This window comes from Stegastes partitus, unplaced genomic scaffold (genome assembly GCF_000690725.1).
Source record: "Stegastes partitus isolate 25-593 unplaced genomic scaffold, Stegastes_partitus-1.0.2 Scaffold48, whole genome shotgun sequence".
Classification (NCBI taxonomy): Eukaryota; Metazoa; Chordata; class Actinopteri; family Pomacentridae; genus Stegastes; species Stegastes partitus.
In genome coordinates this window covers 990,334-1,006,362 of record NW_007577779.1, presented here as the reverse complement: position 1 = coordinate 1,006,362, position 16,029 = coordinate 990,334, and positions in this window count along the sequence as shown.

The window sequence follows — 16,029 nt, the reverse complement described above, 5'->3', positions numbered from 1 at the left end:
GCATTTTTCCTTTGTTGCTTTTTTAAACACCCCACCACGTCCTTCTTTCTCTCAGTCTATCATTCCCTGTGTCTTTCTTTCAACACAGCAGACAAGATGACAGACTCAACAATGAACATGAACCGCATGACTAATATACTGTACCAAGCATTGCCAAGACCTCATGATGTAACGTTGCGTGCAATCAAATCCTTGCATAATGATCGGTGTTATCCTGCGAAGTGACAGACAGTGAAAGGTCAACCTCGAAAAGTCCTAGACAGCATGCAATACTAAAAGGCTGCCGTGACCTTCAGGCGGTGGCATTCTGGGAGGAGGAGAGTGCCTTTATGATGTGGGGGTAATTGAAACACAGTGCCGTGATTAGTGGAGGTTTTTATTCGTGACTTTGTGGTGGTGAAAGGTCGCAAAGAAGCTGCGGTTACTCATTTTGATGTGTGGTACCAAATAATTTATATATCAGACATGCTAAAATAAAAAATGCAAGGAAAACAGTACATTTATTTATCAATAAACCTCTTTTATTTAAATGAACTAATGTAGTTGCATGACATCTTCATTCATCCCTTGATTTATCACGGCAACTGATTTTTGACCCTTCATGGTATCACAAATACATGAGAGACGGATTATCAATAGTTCATCACTTGTTCCTTATGAGGAGATGGTTAAATGCAGCCTACCTGCACTGTCTGTGCTTCCTCCTGTTTTTAAATGTATTCACTACTCCAAAAGCACACACTAAAGTAAGGTTAAGTAAGGTTACGCCACAGTACTGTTAGTGTTTTGTTTTTTTTCAGATTAACTACTTTGCAGATGCAGCCAAAACCCCTTTTCATTTCTGTGAAGGAGAAAACGAAGAGCATGAGACCAAATTATTCAAACTGTTTTTACAAAGAAGCTAAAAATGAATGTGTGCATTAGGAGATCTTATTTTCTCAGAGATCCATAATGTGAGACAACATGGACGCTTTAGTGAGATTTCCAGGTATGAAGACCGAAGGTGTTAAACAGAATGAACATTTTATATAATAACAATCAAATGAGCCTATTTTGAGTTTGTTGTTCTTGCAAGTAACTGTTCATTTTAGTTTTAGTTGAGTTTTTTTTTAGTTAAAATGCCATTTTTATGTAAAAAGTCTGTTTTCATTTTACACATTTTTTGTTTTTTTCATTTTCTTTTGGCTTTCTTCTGTAAAATTAAATAAGAAGTTGGTGACGAGCTGCACTTAACTGAGCATAAAGACTGGAAACACATTAAACTGCTACAGCAGATAGCTTAACCTTATTTAAGACTTTCATGGTGCCAGACATAGAAGGTCTTTCAGGGTCATTCATTGGACCCCAAGAAAGAATATGTGCAAAATATTTGTTAGTATTCATTACAGACTTTTACACTATGTTAAATACATTTTCTAATAAGTTGCCGAATTTTTGGTTCCAAATGCACGACAAATGTCCCTCTTTTTATATAAAAAATAAAATAAAATATATATTTTTTTAAAACTTAAAAATTAAACAAAAAAACCCCAAAACAATACCTATCACCTAAACCAAATGCCCCCCAAAAGTCCTGAATAGGGTTAACTGCTAATCTAAGATCAGTGAACCAGTGGTCAGTGGGGTCATCAGCTGTCACACTGAAAGGAAACAAAATCTAACTGAGCTTTTGCAAAATGTGGAGCAAATCACTGCCACAACATCTGCATCTTCCTTAAAATGGACTCCAGCAAGTTTACTCATCCAATCCTTTGACCGTTTCTGATCTCTTGCAGTAATTAAAACACACATTCATATGTTTATGTCCTACTCTGAGGCCTTTAATTTTGGCCTAAACCACAAAAAAGATAAGAGCTGGCTTTTTTCATCTCTAAATGTCCAACCAGAGAAATCTATGTACAAATCAAAGCCTCAATGAGTTGAGCTACAACAGAAGGCCAGCTTGCTCTATTGCTGCTGACACCCGGGGTAATTGCCCTGCTCCACCGCTGAAATGTCACGGCTGCTCTTGTCCCAGGTGGGCTATTCCATCAAATAATAAATGCCATTGCCCCTCTCTCAGCACCAAAGCGCCATAACATAATATGGCACAACACTCGTAAAAATCAGCAGATGACACACACCTCGCTGCAGATGTAATTAGCAGCACTTATCAAGATCTAATTTACTCGCTGCTAATATGGGAACTAATTTGAATGTGACTGGGCTTTTAGCGCTTTTTGTAATCAGATAGCATTAATGGGATTAACGGGTTTCTAAATAAGGCAGTTTTACTAATGTTAATGTTTTTATTTGCTCTTATAAGCATATTCATTTTATTGTGTCAATAAAATCTAATCTGATGTTTTGCTCAAGAATATTTTGCATTTGGAAGATATTTAAGGAAGTATACGTACTGCCATGATGCTTTATAGAGATTTCTGCCCACATGTCACACTTAGTGTTAAGAGTCATAAATACATTAATTCAGGAAACTCAAGTCAATCTACTGTAAAACATCCCAATTTCCTTCCACATGCAGACAAACTGTCTTCTATGTCTCACTATTTGGTTTTAATTTCAGCCAGCAATTACCAAAGACCTTGTCTCATTTATATGGTAATAACGCCTCTGATGTCAGCCCTGGCAGCACAGATGCCGAGCTAAGCAGAGTTGGCCTTTTGTGGCCTGGACTTGTGCACTTCATTCTCCTGCCTGACTGCACTGACCAGCAAAGAGAGGTCAGTGTCTGAGGGGATGGAGCAGGAGCTCCAGCATTTGTGGGTCGGAAATTAAATTTACTGTGACATATTGTTGGTGGCACTTACAGAGGTGATATGTCGCTGCTTTGTTTTGGAATGCCTGCACAAGAGGTAGTTTGACTTTATCCTGTGTTTATTAGCAGCAAGGATGTTTCTGAGTATTATGCTGCCAAACTGCATTTGAAAATATCGATATCAGTTTCAAAGTAAAAATGAATTTGCACCTCAACGGGCAAAAACGTTCACCACAAAAGCTAATAGCATGGGAAGTAATTAGTCATAAAACTGTAACCTTAGCCACCATTCTCATCAATTATTTCTATAATACTTTTCTCTTTTAATGATGAATTAGAGCACATTAGTTAAAGATACAATCAATAATCTTATTTTGCTTGTCCAAAGGTGTGAGCTAAGTCGCCTCCACAGGGTTTCAGTTTATTAGAACAAAGTAAGTAACTTGATCTTACATTTTTCCTTGTGACACTCACAGGACTCACAAATGCAGTACAAGGGCAACGCTGCCTGCGTGTTTTCATGTTGTGTTGTTGCGTCTTCTACGCAGTTAGTAACCTAGATTAAACTTTAAAGAATCACAAGTCATGAGCATTAGTATTTAAATTCGTTTGGCAAAATTAATTGTTAGAGACTAGAAATGAGAAGCCTGCATTTGTTTACCTCTTTCCAAAAATCAAGGACTCCTTGAATTTCAAGTAATCTGAAACTATTAATATTGTAAAAAGCTTTTGTGCGACGCAAGAAAGCTTCATAGAGAGCGATGTGGCTTTGCAAATGGTTAGTGGCTTGTACAATTAAAAAAAAGGATTAATCGAAGAAAAGAAAATGTCTCTCAGCAAACATATCTATTGTATGGAAGTGCAAAACATCAGTATTCAAGTCAATCTTGCAAGAGAGGTCCTTAGTTACACTGAGCAACCCGGTTACTAATTTCTCCGTTCTAATCAGTATTCCAAGAAAACACCCTGCAAGTGTTTTTGGAAAGAGATTCTTTTTTTTTTTTCTTTTTTTTTAGGCAAATGGGAGATAATTCTTTCGTTTTTGCCCAGAATGGATTAACAGACTTGGCAGAAAAGGCCACTCCACATCTGAGATGTGATTTGAATATTGACCCGAAGCAGTGATATCCATGTCAGACTGTGATAGCTGCTGCTAATAGGAGGTCAGCCAGAGGTCAGGACAAAGTGGGAGTCTGAATATGACTACCTGCAGTGCCTAATATCTCGGAAAAACTAAGCACAGTTTATTCAAGCTGCAAACTTTAACTTTGAAAGAGCTCATTGAAAAAGGAATAATAGATCCCATCATCCGGTTGTTTTCTGCAGCAACATGGCGTGTTTTGGGTGACCCTATAGCTCACCTAGCTGAGCAGGTGACCCATGAACAGGAGCTATCGTTCCCCAAAGCTCCCCATGGGTTCGACTCCCGCTCACGACCCTTTGCTGCAGGTCTCTCCCCATTCTTCTCCCACCGTTCCTGTCTATCTCTACTGCTCTAAATAAAAAAGGCAACCCCCCCCAAAAAAAAAAACACATAGCGTGTTATTAGTGTACAGTTTACACCGAGAGCACTTTTTTCCTCTCCTGACCAGAAGGTGTCTGCGAGGTGCTCTGCTACGAACTCCGACTGCACTGGGTTTGATCTCTCTTTCTTTCATTGTTCCGTGAATGTTGAAAACTCTGACCTGCCTTCTGCTCGGCGGTATGAGGACATTAATGAGAAGCACGGTATTGATTTTCAATGAAAACACTACAGGCTTTGTTGCATTTCCTTAACCTTGGCTTCCCTGAACCTGAAGCTGCCCAATTCAATTTTTCTTTGTTGGATTTTCATCTCTCCCTCTCTCTCTCTCCCAAGGGGAAATTTCATTAACTCTTTATTCCAGTGCTTGGCATCTGTTGTTCCACCCACTCTTTAGTTACAAGAGGAAAAAAACAAACAAAAGAAAAACGCGGTTAAAGTCGACCTATTTTATTTTTTCCCAAACTGTTGTACACTGCACTCAGTCGGGGCTCAGGGGGATGTGAAGATGTTAAATTTACATTTACAATTCTGAAAACTTTGCGCTCTAAAATATGACTTTTCAAACATAACAGATCTGTACTGTCACCTCTCAACAACTCTCGAATCCGGAGCTTGTGGCGAGCCGACTCCCACTCGCAGATGAGTGTCGACAGCTTGTGTTTCATGCTGCGTTTTAAGCTCATTTGGGCTCAACAGTGTTGGCAGGTCAAAACAGAGCTATGAGCACCATCAGGCTTGTCACTGAGCTGAGCTTTCGGATGTTGGTGGTCTGTTTAACAGGCATAACATTTCTCCTCTGTCAGCCTGGCAGGTGGGAGAACTAACACTGTGCTTCTGGATGGAGCTCAAAGTTAAGTCCTGCAATCTGTTTGACTGGTGTCACCGTACCTGTCATTTTTGTATCAAATCTGCGGGAAGAGAACACTAAAAATGTACATTTAGCAAGCCTCAGTGCAACACAGACACATTCAATTCAATATTATACTACATTCTACCTGAAATTTCCAAGGCTGTCAAATGTCAATCTTGTGTACAGAAGTTTCTTCCTGACCAGAGCTGATAGCCAAGGCTACAGGGCTGCAAATCTCCAGCCCCCTGCCCAACCTGTAAACTCCTGATGTAAACCAGGTCGGTGCAAAGAGAGAGTGTGTGAGAGATGCTGCTGGGAGCATTGAATAATTCAGCCAGGTCCGCTGAGCTCTGATAACACAAGCAGAACAACAGCAGCGTATGAGCTCTGTGCAAGACAGCAGGAGAAGCAAATCAGTTCATATGGACAATACCTCGCACCCAGTTAGAGAGGAGGAGAGAAATGTCTTGACTGGTTGTGCATTTTTATACAAGAAGCTGTCCTGTCCTTAAAAAATGGAGAAAAACAATCATATTTACACCTTTGTGTCGTGCATATCAACACATTTCTCAACATGGACAGTATAGTTAGTGTGACTTTAGGTTTGCTCACAATTTGTAGACAAGAAAATGTCGTAAAGTGAAGAAATGCTTGAATCACCTCCTGCATGCCCTTCATCTAAACCCATTCAGAAGGCTTTGATCAGCATAACCTGCCACATGTCAGAGTATGTTTACTGCATTCTCATTATACGCAGGGGTTGTTAACTTTTACAACCTCTTTTGAATGATGGGGGAAGTGCATACGTCTTCACAAAAAACTGTTGAGAAAACCTCCTTTTTTCACCCCCGCCCCATCACAGACTTTTTGCCGTGTCTGCCAGATCCAAGTGATTTAGATGTGGATGCAGACGTGCTCATAAATCTTACAAACACTGAGATAACGTGTTTCAGACTTGCTTACCAGGTGTAATTTGTCAAGAATGGGTAACTCTATTCCACACAGAGTGCACCCTTCCGTTTCAGGAGCTCGCGACAGGAATTAAGGTTTAGTGTTTGGTGTGGCATCGCTGCATCGGGCCACGGCTGAGATGTTATCAGAACCAAGACAATGAAAGGTGCCTCGCTCAGAACCGACATCGCAGCGCGCCGGTGTTTTGTGTTGTGATATCATAAAGCTCGGGTTTGTTTAGTGTTTTTATAGAGAAATCCAAATGATCATTTCCAATTTGTGCTTTAAATCATAATCTGCCAGCAGTAAAGAAACTCATGTCGGTGTCTTCAGTAAGATGTTGAGGTTCAGTACTCGTACTTTACTTTTACTCACCCTGAATGCAGTAGACTTCACTTCTAATGTTAACATACACTGAGAGGTGCAGCGCTGCCTGAAAAATAGTACTTTTACTTACTTAAATTACATTTTGTTGATGACACTTACGTGACTACAAATTTGCAGAACTTGTGTCTATTTTTAAAATGTTCTATTTATATTTTACTTAAGCAATGGCTCTTCTTCTTCCACCACTGCCTGCCAAGGGACTGCAGATTAAAAAAATGAGGCTGGTACAATATATCAGATGGCAAAGTTTGCAGATAATTTTGGATATTGTACTTTAAAAAGTAAATAAAACTCAATAAGATAATTATTGGCGAGTTTAATATTGTGATTCAAAACAAGTAAGGTTATAAGTAACTATCTATAGATGTACATTCTTCTGCTATAAACTAAAATCCTTTTTGCAGAATGAGTTGATCAAGAGGTCACTTGGGAGGTCAATCATCCCTAATTATGACCTAAAACTGTTCACAAAAGATTGATTAATGCTTGTAGGAGCTACTGACACTAAAGATGTCTAAATGTATTTTCTCTGTCAGTGGACGCCAGCGGGTCATGTATGTTGGAATTTTACAGGAAAAAAAAATCTTCACGGCTTATAGATGCTGCAATGACGGTAAGGTCTTAACAGTTGACTTTAACTGCATGTTAATTAGAGGAAACATTTAGCTAATAATGCTGCTGTAATCACACTTGAGTAGATTCCCTCCCCGGAGTCTGATCTGTAAGCACGAGACACAGCAGTGGGAGCAGAAGAGAGCGTCACTCTAATAAACAAGGAATTGCCTCGACGCATGCACATGCTGCTACCTGATAGTAAAGGTTTATGTGGGACCGGAGCAGCAAAGCAATGTGAGATTCTGAGGTTCTTATGAATAATTTTATCCACATAACAAGTACAAGCTCAGATTTTTAAAATGTTGAAGTTTGTCTTGTTTACATTGAATCAAAAACCCACTTGAGCAGCAATTTATCCCCTGAATGGGGCTTTTTCCAGCCTAACACGTGAGGCAACAAAATAACGGAGTAAGCAAATGATATGCTCTTTGGCTTTGGAAGTAATGTGAAGTTAGTCCTGTACTGTAGGTAGTAATTATAGCCTGCCTTAGGGCAGGCAAACACAAGCTTTTATCCATTTCGTACACTTCTGCGCTTGTGTTTTTGCATTCGGAAAGGGTGAAAGAAAAAGCCACAACTTTCCAAAGTCTTGTATGACTTGTTATCAACCACTATTTGCAAGGCTGGCAGTTCGATATCGGGCCCGGCACATGCTGAAGTGTCCTTGGGCAAGACACCAAAGTCAAAATTTCTCCTAGTGGCAGGTGAGCAGCTTGCAAGGCAGCTCCATCACCACTGAGAGTGTGTGAGCATGAGTGAATGTAATGTTTAGTGCTGCAACACTTACAAATGATCTGTAATTTTACATAACTTTTACTTTTTATTTATTTTATGGATATTTTTCTGTATTTTTTAAATACACAGACTAAACTAGACATGTCAAATGTAAAGAAACACTAAAAACTGCAAGTGTGAACAAAAAAATGTGTTTTTTTTATATCAAAAGACTTAAAAGCAGAATTTTAGCAGAATTTCATAAATACGATACAATCAAAGATTTTTATAGTGCAAGGTAGAAAAGTGCAGACCGTTTAGCATTTATTGTTCACTATGCCACACTTATCTGATAGTTGGGATGTGGGGTTAAGAGAACTATATCCATCCATCCATTATCTACACACCGCTTAATCCTCATTAGGGTCATGGGGGGCTGGAGTCTATCCCAGCTGACTCAGGGCGAAGGCAGGTTCACCTGGACAGGTAACCAGTCTATCACAGGGCTACACTTAGAGACAGACAACCAAGCACACTCACATTCACACCTACGGACAATTTAGAATCACCAATTAACCTCAACATGTTTCTGGACTGTGTGGGAGGAAGCTGGAGAACCCGGAGAGAACCCACGCTGCACGGGGAGAACATGGAGACTCCACGCAGGAAAATTCCGGTGCCCCCACCGGGACGCGAACCGGCAACCTTCTTGCTGCGAGGCAACAGTGCTAAGAGAACTATATGTTAAGTCTTAAGTATTAGATGTTAAATATTAACCTTTAAAAAAAATTATCTTATCTGCTTTGCCAGAACTGCCTTGTTTAAATACTGACTGAAGTGGCACAACCATGAAATCCTGATTTAAATGTTGCTAAACTCTGATTTGTCATCAGTTCAGCCAAAAACACAAATATTATCTAAAGGGGCTAAACAACTGCTGATGCAGATAGATGTCACTCAGAGAGTAGAAGCTGATTGAGAACATTTATTTTTCCCCCCAAAAAATGCAAATTGAACTGGTCTGACTAACATTCAAGACTCTTCTTGTAATTTGTTCAACTTTGCTTAGAAGTTAAAATTGAATTAAATTCCTCTCTGGGTTCACTTGAGAGTTCTGTTGGTCTGCAATGTACTTTACTGGGATAATACCTTTAAGGGTTATGAAATTAAACAGCAGAAGGTTGTTTATGTAACATACTGTTGCATTGGTGGAAGATAAACCAGAGTTTGCAGAAATTTTGCCGCAGATGAGTGAAGGTTTCTTCACAGGGAGGTTTGCATGATAATAGAGCCGAGCTACCGCCTCCACAAGCCCACCGCCTCTCTGCCTCAGCACTCCCCCACGCTCGTCCATAACTCCCTCCTGCTCTCTTTTCACTCCGGTCTGGATCTTTCCTGCTCGTTCACCCTCTCTGTCACACTGGTTCTGGACTGTCATAGAAACAGCTTGTGATCCAAACCCCTCTCCTGTTCTCTTCACTTACATAAATGCCACATACTGTTGGGAGTCCTGAACCATATTTTTAGACTGGCATAGACAGGCCGTATAATGATGCCAGTCCCATTATGTAACAGGAAATATAGAAGGAGGGGGCAGGTGCACATGTGTGACACTTTCTTCAGCGGCACACCATACTTTTTTTTTTCTGGCAGCCTTGTTTAAGGACAGGTACAAGCCTTCACATACACAGTAAACACTAAGCTGTGTTACTGTACAGTGCATCCCATACTACACTGTGAAAAGCAATCCTCTGGCAACCCACCACATGCTCTTGCTGTCTGGCAACTCTGCAACAAAGCCAAACATGGATCCGACTTTATTGTTCAGCCACCTGCGAATGCTTTCCGATGACAGATCAGTTAAAAAGAAAGCCTTTGTTTCGTACAGTCCTTGAAAAACAGCCTCAGAAGGCGTCCAGATTACCAAAATATGTATCTTGCATCAATTTTAAAGGACCTTGGTAGCTAAGAAGATCTGTGAGCTTCTCCTAAGTCACAAAATCGGTGACATAGCAGTTTACCCGCTGAGCTTTATTAATTAAATAGTGAGGTTTTTAGTGCAGCTGGCCGCTCAGTGCCATCTGGGGCTTGTCAGGACCATGGACAGCATCAAATTCGTGTTGCTTCCTCTGCTTTTACCTCTACCTTCAAAATGGTTTTGGAACAGAAATACCGAGGGAAGGAATCAGATCAACTTTCATATTCTCTGTGTTGTTTTGACAGAGAGTAGAAGAGAAAAGACAGGAAATCACTGACAAAAACTATCTGAGGTGCTGTTCGGCAGCCGCTTTTGTCAGGGTGGAAACAGTGTATTAGCAGGATCTGTATTCTTAAAGTAGTTCAGTTTACCGATATTACATGAGCATAGTTTTGAGTTATTAAAATGGTTGCTTTTGGATGGAAGATCTGTGGCTGAAGCTGGAGGAAAGCTGCTGTTTAATATCAATCCATTTCAGTCATGGGAAAGGTCACGAGGTCATCCAAGTCATTAGGATCAATTCTCTGAAGACCATGTTCGTCTTCACAATACTTGTTCCTAATATGTCCAGTAGAAATTTTATCTGCAGGAGGTGGTCCAGGAAAAACCAGGGGATCACTGAAATCATTGGGGTACATCCTCTGGAGAACCCGAATGTCTCTTGAGATCATAGAATAGATTTTCAAACATTTTTTCCCTGTTCACTTCCACCCTTTAAAGGCTTAATTTCGACTTGACTGTTTCCAACGCACCACTACAACAACGACACACAATGTAGTCAGTAACAACATGAGGGAATGCTGAGAAACAGAGTGTACTACAGCTTTACCTTGGTGTATTCTTCCCACATTAATGCTGGAGTAAGGACCTGACTGAGGCAATGCCTCACATAAACTTGCTCTAATCGCCATGACACACTGTCTGACAGCACTAAACAAAGAGGAGGCATTTAAAACCTGTGCTAGGGAGGCAGAACCAGGTTAGCACTGGCCGAGGAGCAAAAGGGAAACCGAAGTCTACTGACATACATAAAGAGGCTAATCAAACAAAACTGAAATGAACAGACCTGACACTTTCCATTTGACACATTAGGATGCTGATAAACAAGCCAAGTATAATGCAAGGATTGATTGCTGCAAGTTTCTCTCCAAATGAAGCCTCTTACCTAGTAGGTAATTAGGAAGTGAGCAGATGCTGGTATTGAGCGCTTTGAGCGCCTGAGAGAGGCAGTAATTGTTTTCTGTTGATTACATGGCCTTTTGACAGAGAAATGGGTCACTGCAGTAGTGACCACAGACTTGGCTGAGAAGACCTTCCAGCACATGATTACAACAATTACAGAAGCATTGGAAAGTGTAGAGAGATGAGCCTAAAGATTTGATTGAACACATATATCTGAAAATGTGCGATTGTATTCGTGCGACAATGTTTTTCTTTTATCTTAAAGTGTCAACAGGTGACATGAAAAAGGAATAAACCAATTCATTTTACACATTAAGTGTTGAATTCATGTGCAGTAAAACACACTCTTGCTCAGTTCACAGGTTTTGCTGCCTCAGACTTACTAGCTGTGGTTTGACCTTTAGCTTATGGTGCTAAAATGACTGTTAATAATCGTGTTATGCTGCTGTACAACAACCATCCCTATTTCTGTTACAACACTTTTTCCTATGATTAATACAATTTGACCTCACAGGCTGCCATTCATTCATTGTGCTTCTGTTTGCACATTTTTCATTTGTCTTGTCAGTCTTTGGTAACTTTAAATGGTTAAATATGTTTCCTTTGAAGTCATTACTGTTTAAATTAGATCTCTACTTTTACCAAGTCCAGTCACATATTGTTCCTCTTACAGAACTATTGAAAATACTGAAAAAGGACAAACACTGTACTGTATTCACGGTGAACACATTTATACGAAGAGCTCTTTGTAACCAGTTTTTTCTTTTTTCTTCTAACGGTCTCAGCAGAACCTTCCTCGCCTGTTTATTCTGGAAAGAAAGATACTGTTAGCAACATGGTGAGAGCGGCTATCTTACTGTACAGGGAGCTTCTAGATCAGTAGAAATCAATATGGAAGAAACTCTGTCATGGCCTTTTCCTGAATGCTAGCTCCATCTGCTGTTTACAATCTTAACACTCATTTTAACATGTGTCCCAGCACATGAGGAGCATGACTGACATCAGGAGGCGGACCAGGACCTCCCCTCTAACAGCAACCTGGTGGAGAAATATATATTAGCAAGACCGTCTTTGCCGAGGGAAGAAAAGGTTTGCAGAGGAGACTTTTACCAGAAGTCATACATTCATCTTCGTGACGTACTTTTGACGCGAACACAAAAGGCTTTTTAACACTTAGTAATCTCGCAGATTAAGAGGGATGGCTCAAAGACAAATAGAGATGCCCCTCATTCTTTTACAACAGTTCAACTCGTCTTGGCTGCACCACCTGTTGCCCTGACAACCCCATGTCAGTGTGTCCCAGTTACAATATCCCCCCTGTCCCAGCTCTGCTCATCTGTTCAGTTGATTACGTCTGTGCAGCGTCTCAATGGAGCTTTTCATCTGGCACCAGCTTTCTTACCCTGTACAAAATCAGAAATGTACACTTGATGTTAATATATTGCAGTTTTAAAGCGTGAGAAGAGAGAGAAAAAGTTTTTTAAAAAAACCCTTTTCTCTGTCTCACTCACACACACATGCAAAACTCTATAACAGATTAAAAAAAACAATGTCAATAGTTATAAATTGCAAAGTAAAATGTGAACAACCCTGTAACGCCAATTCTATCATATTTGATACATGAAAACAAAACCTCTACATCATCAGTTTGATATTTTTCCCCCCCAGAAAACCTGATTTATACCTTCAGACACATGCAGTGCATGGATAATCCACCATGGATCAGTAATTCATGCACCCAAAATGCCTGATGTAGCAAAAATAATACAAATTTAAACTCGTATATGCAAATCAGCAACCTGCAGGTCTACGATCTTGGTGTTTCAGATCACAAGATCGTGTCACTAGAACTACCCTTTCCCTCCCCCCATATCAAAACAAAGAGACAGATTCATTTCAGAAACCTAAAAAACATCAACACAGAAGCCCTGACACTGGACCTTCAACTTCTCTCCTCCAGCTCTATTGATCTCTTCTCTGTTTCTGACTTAGTGGACTTCTACAATCAATCCCTAAACAGTCTCCTGGATCTCCATGCCCCCATAAAATCCAGGTCCGTCTCATTTTCGCGCACAGTACCTTGGTACACCTGCAAGCTACGAAAAATGAAGGCGGCTAGGCATATCCTAGGGCAAAAGCCTCTGGACTGACCTTTCACAAGCAGGCATACAGGGAACACAAGAGAGTGTATGCAGAAGCTCTGAGGAACACACGGTCCAGGTTCTCTTCTGTCATCATCAACAACAACCCCGGTAACTCCAGAAAACTTTTCTCAACAATAAACCACTTTCTCAAACCTCCCCCGCCCTGTCACAGTGAGGAGAGGTGCAACATGCACATGACTGTCTTCAGAGAAAAAATTAATAACATCCGTTTGCACCTCTCCACTTCTGTTTTTTGCCTCCCCTCCAATCGTCAACCCACCGCTCAAGACTATCCAGCCCCTCTGCTCTTTCTCCATCGTCACACAGGCAGAGGTGGAGGACATCATCAAAAACACAATAAAACCATCTTCTTGTGCCTTGGACCCTTTTCCTCCAGCACTGCTGAAGGCCAACATCTCTACCATCTCTCCACCAACATTATAAACCATTCCCTCCTGACCGAGCATATGCCATCTGCATTAAAAACTGCTGTCATCAGACCACTACTGAAAAAGCCCACTCTGGATCCAGAAGTCTTCTCCAACTACAGGTCCATCTCTAATCTTCCATTCCTAAGCAAGGTTTTGGAAAAAAACGTTGCAGCACAACAGGATCACCTCAAGCAAAATAATCTGAGAAATTTCAGTTTGGCTTCCGCCCTGGCCACAGCACGGACCTGCCTTGGTCAGGGTCACCAATGACCTCCTGATGGCAGCAGACACCGGCTCACCCTCACTACTCATCCTCCTGGACCTGACAGCTGATTCTGCTACCGTTGGCCACAATATCCTCCTTCACCGCCCGCGATACACCATTGGACTGTCAGACATCACACATAAGTGGTTCATGTCATACCTGACCGGCAGAACAGAGCATGTCATCCTGGGCAAAACAAAATCATGCACACACAACGTCACCTGCGATGTCCCTCAGGGCTCGGTCCTGGGCCCCACCCTCTTCTCTATTTATCTGCCCCCCCCGGGCAGTGTCATCAGCAAGCATGGAATAGTTTTCCATTGTTATGCTGATGACACTCAGCTCTATCTCAGAACATCCCCCCACTTCCTCTGCTCCCCTTCCAACATCCACACTGACCACCTGCCTGGAGGAGATAGAGGCGTGGATGAAACTCAACTTCCTACAACTAAACAGCTCTAAAACAGAAGCCACTCTAGTTGGCATACCACATCAGCTCCGTTCCTCCACCATCACCAGCATCACCTTCTCAGGCCAAATCATCGCCCTCTCCACATCTGTCACCAACCTGGGTGTTAAAATGGACCCTAAACTGTCCTTTGACACCCACATCAACCACCGCTGTAAAACATCATTCTATCACCTCAGGAGCATCGCCAAACTCTGCCCTATACTCACCTTGGCAGATGCAGAGAAGCTTGTCCACGCCTTTGTCTTCTCCTACTGCAATGCACTCCTCATCGGGATCTCTGGCAGGAGCATGCAGAGAACACAGTCCATCCAGAACAGAACTGCCATGATCCTGATGAGGGTACGCAAGCATGAGCACATCACCTCCATCCTGAAATCCCGTCACTGGCTTCCCATCTCACTCAGAATTGAGTTTAAGGTCTCTCTCCTCACCCACCGGTGCATTCATGGACATGCCCCCATTTACCTCCAGGAACTCCTCTCCCCCTCAGGCCTCCTCACGTACCCTCCATTCTACAAATTCAAACTTTCTCCAAGTCCCCAGAACCAAGCTCCATAGGTGATCGGACCTTTTCCTCTGCTGCCCCGAGGCTGTAGAACGCCCTCCTTGACCACCTGAGGGCTCCACAGTCGACAGAGGATTTTAAAAGACATCTTAAAACATATCTTTTTTTTAAAAAAAAGCATTTTGCTGAATTCTTTTATTAGGTTCTCCTCTTTTTTTGACTGTTTATAGATACATATATTATGTTTTTATAATCTGTTTTAGTAATCTTACTACTTTTGTTTTACCCTGCAGCACTTTGAGATTGTGAAAATATAAAGTGCAATATAAATAAAATTCATTATTATTTATTATAAATTCAAATTTATTTATGTATTTTTTTAATTTGTCAGAAGGTTCAATAAAAATTCTAGTTTCAAAAAATTAGAATTTTCTGGCAATTATTTCATGGTTAAGGCTTTACAGGGTTAATGCCTTATTTCTAAACTCATTAATGGTCCCTTAGATGTGGCATAATGGTTTCCTTTCCAACCTTAAAATCTATAGAACTAAAGGCAACAATACAAAATAGTTTTGGAAATGGTGTGTTGTATTAACAGCAGCCATAGCAACATGGTTCTAGGAACAAAGAGAGCAACAGTATATGTAATAAAACTGCACAATTCTACACTAACATAACACTGTGTGAACATTACTTTCCTGATGTTACATCTGTTGGAACAGGAGCCAGAGGAAGTTACAGTTCACAAGTGGAATATTTTGATGAATCTGAAAGAGAGGAGTTTAAGTTAAAAACTGTTTTCATAGTGAACAATGATGAATCAGTATATAATACAATAGAGCTCTATTAAAATAGTGTATTTATTGTGCATGTTTCTTTGTGGGCAATTACCGATGCTTTTTTATATATATAAGATTAGTGTCTAAGTAAATAAGGTTTGTAAATGGTTTAATGAAAACATGTTTATATACAGCAGTGTCTTTTTCTGTTGACCCTGTCATGTTTGTGTTTGTCTACCTGGCCGGGTAAGAGGCCCAGACATTTTTACTGGAATACCTATCAGCGGGAAGCGGACTTGTTAAATACTCTCCAGAGATGTGCTTTTTTTTACAGACATGTGGCATTATTTTGGGGGCGTTTAAACAGGAAAAATGAAGCAGCATAATTATGATAATAATTAAAGTTTCTCACATAATGCTGTTGGAACAAAACAAAAGCCAGACTACAGTGACAACACAGCCTCATCAGAGCTTGA